The sequence below is a fragment of the Zeugodacus cucurbitae genome, unplaced genomic scaffold, assembly GCF_028554725.1.
Source record: "Zeugodacus cucurbitae isolate PBARC_wt_2022May unplaced genomic scaffold, idZeuCucr1.2 ctg00000047.1, whole genome shotgun sequence".
In the NCBI taxonomy this organism is placed as follows: Eukaryota; Metazoa; Arthropoda; class Insecta; order Diptera; family Tephritidae; genus Zeugodacus; species Zeugodacus cucurbitae.
The window spans coordinates 52,501-60,000 of NW_026530840.1; the positions used below are offsets into that span (position 1 = coordinate 52,501).

The 7,500-nt window shown below is 43.9% G+C and overlaps 1 pseudogene; it reads left to right on the forward strand.

The window, feature by feature from the left end:
• The first annotated feature begins 419 nt into the window (after positions 1-419).
• The window catches only part of LOC128923807 (large subunit ribosomal RNA), a 9,313-nt pseudogene continuing 2,232 nt past the window's right edge, over positions 420-7,500 (forward strand).

A 7,500-nucleotide genomic window follows, 5' to 3' on the forward strand; every position in this document is an offset into this window, starting at 1 on the left:
GTCAATTAAAAGAATTTAAGCACATGGTATATTACTGGATTGTATTTTTCAATCCATAATATTAATAGCATAAAAAGAAATATAGAAAATATATTCTTGAACACCTCATATTTGAACGAAATTTTATAATAAATAAGAATCTTAGTATTCCCAAAAACAATAAAATTTCAATATTATTATTTCAAATAATATATACATTTAGAGGAACGTCTAGCATAAAATATTATTTTATTCTAGGATTGCCTTAAATGTAAAAAACCAAGAAAATAATATTGTTGTTATAATGAAGTAAGTAGTACGGGATGAAAAGATTGAATATTTATTATTAAGAAAATTATATTGGTGTTAAGAAATAATTATGTATGTTTCTTTAAAATAGCAAAAAGCTAAAATATAAAATAAATATAAATATTTTTATACAACCTCAACTCATATGGGACTACCCCCTGAATTTAAGCATATTAATGAGGGGAGGAAAAGAAACTAACAAGGATTTTCTTAGTAGCGGCGAGCGAAAAGAAAATAGTTCAGCACTAAGTCACTTTGTCTATATGGCAAATGTGAGATGCAGTGTATGGAATATCTTAATATCTAGTATGAGAAATTAACGATTTAAGTCCTTCTTAAATGAGGCCATTTACCCATAGAGGGTGCCAGGCCCGTATAACGTTAATGATTACTAGAAAGATATTTCCAAAGAGTCGTGTTGCTTGATAGTGCAGCACTAAGTGGGTGGTAAACTCCATCTAAAACTAAATATAACCATGAGACCGATAGTAAACAAGTACCGTGAGGGAAAGTTGAAAAGAACTCTGAATAGAGAGTTAAATAGTACGTGAAACTGCTTAGAGGTTAAGCCCGATGAACCTGAATATCCATTATGAAAAATTCATCATTATAACTGTGATATTTATAATATTATAGTAATAGTGTGCATTTTTTTCATATAAGGACATTGTAATCTATTAACATAATAAAATATTTATCAAAAGATCATTGGTGTTAAGTTTATTCAAATTAATTTGCTTTTAGCTTATTAACATAGAATAAATACTGATGATTTGATAAAGTGTTGATAGATTTTACATATATAATGCTTAAATTCTTTTGAATTTTACAATAATATTATTATCATTGATTTTAATATTAATTGTATGCATTTATATGATTAACAATGCGAAAGATTCAGGATACCTTCGGGACCCGTCTTGAAACACGGACCAAGGAGTCTAACATATGTGCAAGTCATTGGGTTATATTAAACCTAATGGCGAAATTAACTTAACTTTTATATAATGGGATTAATTTTTAGTGAAATATTTTACTATTAATTCAATCCCGGGGCGTTCCATATAGTTATGTATAATGATAATTTATTATTATTTATACCTCTAACTGGAGCGTACCTTGAGCATATATGCTGTGACCCGAAAGATGGTGAACTATACTTGATCAGGTTGAAGTCAGGGGAAACCCTGATGGAAGACCGAAACAGTTCTGACGTGCAAATCGATTGTCAGAATTGAGTATAGGGGCGAAAGACCAATCGAACCATCTAGTAGCTGGTTCCCTCCGAAGTTTCCCTCAGGATAGCTGGTGCATTTAAATATTATGTAAAATAATCTTATCTGGTAAAGCGAATGATTAGAGGCCTTAGGGTCGAAACGACCTTAACCTATTCTCAAACTTTAAATGGGTAAGAACCTCACCTTTCTTGATATGAAGGTTGAGGTTATGATATAATGTGCCCAGTGGGCCACTTTTGGTAAGCAGAACTGGCGCTGTGGGATGAACCAAACGTAATGTTACGGTGCCCAAATTAACAACTCATGCAGATACCATGAAAGGCGTTGGTTGCTTAAAACAGCAGGACGGTGGACATGGAAGTCGTAATCCGCTAAGGAGTGTGTAACAACTCACCTGCCGAAGCAACTAGCCCTTAAAATGGATGGCGCTTAAGTTGTATACCTATACATTACCGCTAAAGTACATGATTTATAATACAATTTCGGTTGGATTATAAATTTTGAAACTTTAGTGAGTAGGAGGGTACAATGGTGTGCTTAGAAGTGTTTGGCGTAAGCCTGCATGGAGCCGCCATTGGTACAGATCTTGGTGGTAGTAGCAAATAATCGAATGAGACCTTGGAGGACTGAAGTGGAGAAGGGTTTCGTGTGAACAGTGGTTGATCACGAGTTAGTCGGTCCTAAGTTCAAGGCGAAAGCCGAAAATTTTCAAGTTTTAATGAATTGTTGAGAATATATAATTATTATGTTTTCTTCATAGTAATTAAACACTTGAATAATTTTGAACGAAAGGGAATACGGTTCCAATTCCGTAACCTGTTGAGTATCCGTTTGTTATTAAAAATGGGCCTTGTGCTCATCCTGGCAACAGGAACGACCATAAAGAAGCCGTCGAGAGGTATCGGAAGAGTTTTCTTTTCTGTTTTATAGTCGTACTACCATGGAAGTCTTTCGAAGAGAGATATGGTAGATGGACTAGAAGAGCATGACATTTACTGTTGTGTCGATATTTTCTCCTCGGACCTTGAAAATTTATGGTGGGGTTACGCAAACTTCTCAACAGGCCGTACCAATATCCGCAGCTGGTCTCCAAGGTGAAGAGTCTCTAGTCGATAGAATAATGTAGGTAAGGGAAGTCGGCAAATTAGATCCGTAACTTCGGGATAAGGATTGGCTCTGAAGATTGAGATAGTCGGGCTTGATTGGGAAGCAATACCATGGTTTATGTACTCGTTCTGGGTAAATAGAGAATTTCGGTTCTTGTTCCCCGGATAGTAGTTACGTAGCCAATTGTGGAACTTTCTTGCTAAAATTTTATAAGAATTATATCGCAAGATATATATTCTTATTTAATTATAACGATTATCAATTAACAATCAATTCAGAACTGGCACGGACTTGGGGAATCCGACTGTCTAATTAAAACAAAGCATTGTGATGGCCCTAACGGGTGTTGACACAATGTGATTTCTGCCCAGTGCTCTGAATGTCAAAGTGAAGAAATTCAAGTAAGCGCGGGTAAACGGCGGGAGTAACTATGACTCTCTTAAGGTAGCCAAATGCCTCGTCATCTAATTAGTGACGCGCATGAATGGATTAACGAGATTCCTACTGTCCCTATCTACTCACTCGTTTGTAGAACCTCGAAGTGAACGGACGTGTTTGCGCATCATTGCGAGTTTTTAAAAGCGATTTTAAAAGTATTTTTCAGTATTTCTGAAAGTGATAAAATTTTTCGGTTTTTCCGGTCTGTCGGTAGCCTGTAGTGAAATAGACACAGTAAGCAGGTACGTGAGGGATTATACACATCGTGTGTATTCCCAAAAGTGTGTAAGGATAGCGGCTTAGGCCATTAACTAGTGTGTGGATTAGTGAACAAAGTGTGGGATTTCCCAGCAGTGCGGATATAGCGGCATCTGCCATAACAAACATTGTGTACAGTGCAGGTAGTGAAAGTTCTGTGTTTTTGTTGTGCGCGAGTGTAGGAGAAATGCCTCCACCACGGAGGAGAGGGGCAAAAGCCCCAGCGGAGAGCGAAGACTCCGGGCCTTCAATGGTCCAGGTGGAGTCATCGACCGATGAGGACGGAGTGGGGCAACCCTCGCGGCCCCCACCCAAGAGGAAGGCGCGATTAGGTTCGCCACCACAGGCGAACTCGGGCGAGAGCGGGACGGATGGAGTACTCCAGAAGCTGGATACGGTTGCAACAAAAGCAGCCGTAGGACTGAAGGTTGCGGCGAAGGACGGAGCCAGTGGAAGCAGGCAAGGTTGCCCAAACAGCAAGGTAGGGGGCAACAAGGGGGGTAAAGGGGGTGTTATTGGGGTTGAGGGCCATGTTACGGCGATGAAAGCCGTAACAGCCCAGTTGAACGAGGTTGTGTTCGGGGCGAAAAGCCTCGAAGTCACAACGATGAAGGAACTCGTAGGGATCGCCTCTAAATATGAGGAGATCCTTATGAGTGTCCTGACGGAAAATGCTCATCTTCGTGGGCAAATTGAGGGTTTGAAGGGTGGTATTGGGACATCTTCTGTCCCTCGGAGCACAGCAGGGGCGGCTGCTGCTGCTCCCTCGGCGCCTGCCCCTCCAGCACCCGTGCTGGAGGCAATTGCGCCGACGGTGAGGAAACCAGTGGAAACCTGGTCGGTTGTGGTGAGGAGCAAGGCTCCTGTGACTTCCTCAAAGGAAGTCATAAACAAAGTCGTTAAGGAGGTGGGTCCTTCACTGGGCGTTCGTGTCCATGATGTGAAGTCAATCAAGGGGGGTGGCGTAGTGATACGCACTCCCTCTGTTGCTGAGAGGGAGAAAGTGGCGAGCAACGCCAAATTCGGTGAGGTAGGGTTGGACGTTAGCGTCAATAAAAAGTTGGGCCCCAGGGTTGTTGTACAGGGTGTACATACGGAGATATCCCATGAAGAATTCATGGAGGAGCTGTTTCGGCTGAACCTTCGGGAGTTCAGCCCAGAGTCCAAAAAGACGGACGTGAGGATGGTCAGTCGTCCCTGGAAGGTGGCGACTGATGGCAGGACAAATGTTGTCCTAGAGGGTACGGACAAACTAATGTCCACCCTCCTAGATGCGGGTAGGTGCTACGTGAGGTGGTTCTCCTTCCGTGTCCGTGCGGATAGTCCCGTGACCGGCTGCTTCCGGTGCATGGGTTTTGATCACCGAGTGGCAGAATGTAGGGCCAAGGCCGACGTCTGTCGGAGGTGTGGTCAGGAGGGCCACAAGGCAGCCAGTTGCGTCAATGCCCCCCATTGTCGCAACTGTGCATTTAAAGGAAGGCCAGCTGGACATCTCATGATGTCGGCTGCCTGTCCGATTTACTGTGGGGTTGTCGGACGTGCTCTCGCCAGACATTAATGGGTGAGATTTTTCAATTAAATTGCCAGAATTCTTATGCAGTTATGTGCGAGTTAGGGAGTTGCATGATAGAGGCTGGGTGCAGCATCGCCTTACTCCAGGAGCCATACGCCACCAATTTTGGAATGGTAAGTGGTCTTCCTGGGGGTTTCAGGGTCTACACGGACCTTAGGTGTAATGCTGCAATAGTTGTGACTGACCCAAGCTATGACTGCATAGTTTTGGATTCGTCACAAGAGGGTGTATGTGTTTCTGTAGAGGGGGTGTTCGGTAGACTGATTGTTGCTAGCATGTATTGTAAGTTTAGGGAACCTATAGAGCCTTATCTGCGATACATGGATAACCTACTACTCCTTGCGAGTGGTAGCCCATTTATCCTAGGGATGGATGCGAATGCCACGTCCTCGATGTGGTTTAGCAAGTTTTCTCGATGGGCGCACAGATATCGGAGCCACATTCGGGGTCGGGCATTAAGCGAATGGATGGCCGCTAACAGCCTCCACATCCTAAATGAGCCAAGCGTGTGGTACACATTTCATGGTCCTAGAGGGGGGAGCGACATTGACGTGTCCTTGATCAATGAGGCAGCAAATAGGGCGTTCAGTTTTAGGTGGGAGATTATGGGAGGGTGGGGATTGAGCGATCATAATTTGATTAAAATTATGGTTACTCCTAATTCCCCTCCCTCGACGCATGCAAGTCCATTGCGGCGATGGCGTACCTCTGGTATCGACTTGAACCAATATGGACAGTGTGTTAGGGAAGCGGTATTGGACATACCGCTTAGTGAGTTTGAAAATCTGGGGGTGGACGAGCAAATTGCTCGGTTGTACGAATTGGTCTGGGGAGTGAACGATAGGTTGTTGAAGAAATATAAGGATTTTAGGGTTAGGAAAATAAAGTGGTGGACGCAGGAATTAACCCTGAAGAGGAGGGCTGTCCGGCGATTGAGACGGAAGTTTCAACGCGCTCGGCGGTCAAATTCGGATAGGTTGGCCCAGATTAGGAACGATTTTAGTTGTGCGATGCATGAGTATAAGGCCATGCTAATTAAAATCAAAGAAGAGGAGTGGAGGGGGTTCGTTAATGAGCATAGGGATGACCCCTGGGGTCAGGTCTTAAGGATTTGTAGGGGTCGTAGGAGGGAGGACATCACTTCTCTTCGTGTTGACGACACTGTGTTATCAACATGGAGTGAGTGTGCAGGGGTTCTGTTAGGAGCATTCTTTCCTAGGGCTGAGGAGCTGGCACCTCTTGCACAAGAGGTACCGGTTCCTCCACTTGATGATGGGGAGTTGGGATATGCCTTTAGCCTGGTTAGGTCTAAACGATCCCCAGGTCTTGATGGTTTGAACGGAGAGTTGTGCAAAAGCTTGTGGAAGTTCATTCCGGAATACTTGGAGGTCATTTACGATAAGTGCATTTGTGAGGGGTATTTTCCACGTGAGTGGAAAAGTGCTAGGGTTGTTCCTCTCCTGAAGTCACCTGATAAGATTAGGAGTGATCCACGATCTTATCGGGGCATCAGTCTTCTTCCAGTGCTGGGTAAAGTACTGGAGAGGGTTATGGTGGAACGGCTTCAGGAGCTAACGAGGGATTTGAGGTCGGATAGGCAGTATGGCTTTAGGAAGGGACGTAGTGTAGAGGACGCCTGGATGTATGTTCAGCGTGCTGTCCGGGAGAATGCCAACAAATATGTCCTTGGCATATTTGTCGATTTCAAGGGGGCATTCGATCACCTAATCTGGGATCGCGTGATTCAACGATTGGAGGAACTTGGCTGTCCGGAAATTAGTCTCTGGCAGAGCTACTTTTCGGACAGAAAAGCCTCTATCGTAGGAATGAATGGTAGCGCGGACATTAGGGTAGAACGGGGCTGCCCACAGGGATCCATCTGTGGTCCATATATTTGGAACCTAATGATGGACTCTCTGCTTGGCCAACTTGAAACGCTTTGTGGTTGTTGTGCATATGCAGACGACCTTCTGCTCCTAGTTGACGGTCGTTCACGATTGGAGTTAGAACGAAAGGGTGAACGACTGTTAGGAATTGTTCACAATTGGGGTATAGGTGTGGGGGTTGAAGTATCGATTGACAAGACGGTGACAATGCTCTTGAAAGGCATACTGTCATCGGCTCGTCCACCGATTATCCGAATGAATGGGGTCAATATCAGGTATGTGACGCAAGTCAAATATCTGGGATTGACCATCGGCGAAAGGATGTGTTTCAACCCTCACTTGGTTTACGTGGAGGAGCGATTGTTAGGAATTGCCGGCAAGATCAAGCGCGTGTTAAGGAGTGATTGGGGTCTCGGACGTCGTGCGGTTCGCACTATATATAGTGGCTTATTTGTGGCCTGTGCCACATATGGAGCCGCTATATGGTGGGAATTAGCATCAAAGGTCAGGGGTCGCCAAAAACTTCTTTCCATACAACGTTGTTTGATGCTTGCCTGTTTGCCTGTATGTCGCACAATTTCTACAGATGCGTTGCAGGTGTTGTTAGGTGCGCCTCCTCTTGACCTGATTGTTATACAGCGTGCTGTTGCATTTAGGTTAAGAAGAGGCTTAAGTGTCTCATTGCTGTCGAATTGGATTTCCGATGAGGATG